The 383-nt window shown below is 66.8% G+C and overlaps 1 protein-coding gene across 1 annotated transcript in view; it reads left to right on the forward strand.

Moving 5' to 3' along the window:
* MRPS9 (mitochondrial ribosomal protein S9) overlaps nucleotides 1–383 on the forward strand; it is an 80969-nt gene that overhangs the window by 934 nt on the left and 79652 nt on the right. The window lies entirely within an intron of this gene.

Genomic DNA, 383 nt, shown 5'->3' on the forward strand with positions numbered 1-383 from the left:
AGCGAATGCCCCTAGTGGTCTGGTGGTTGCTGGAGGAGGTGGAGACCCTGGACCCTGGGAAACAGGAAAGGCAGAGAGCACGGAAAACCCATGCGAAGGAGCAAAACCTGGAGCCCACTCCTGCGTGAGGAAGACGGGATGGAGGGCGGTGCGGGCGGCTGCGCAGGGAAGAAGATGCAGCAACGCGCCGGGAAGTCAGTCGGTACCGAGGAAACTTGGGGAGCGACCTAGCCGAGGGCCGCAGGAGCAGCAATTGCAGGTACCACCCACGGCCTCCCCGCCAGGCTCCACGTGGGCCAGGGGTGGGACCGGACACGCCCCGCGGGCTCACGCCCCCTATCAGCCGCCTCGGCCCTCAGGACACGCCCCCTGTCTCTTCTCGC

This window comes from Myotis davidii, unplaced genomic scaffold (genome assembly GCF_000327345.1).
Source record: "Myotis davidii unplaced genomic scaffold, ASM32734v1 scaffold614, whole genome shotgun sequence".
Taxonomy (NCBI): domain Eukaryota; kingdom Metazoa; phylum Chordata; class Mammalia; order Chiroptera; family Vespertilionidae; genus Myotis; species Myotis davidii.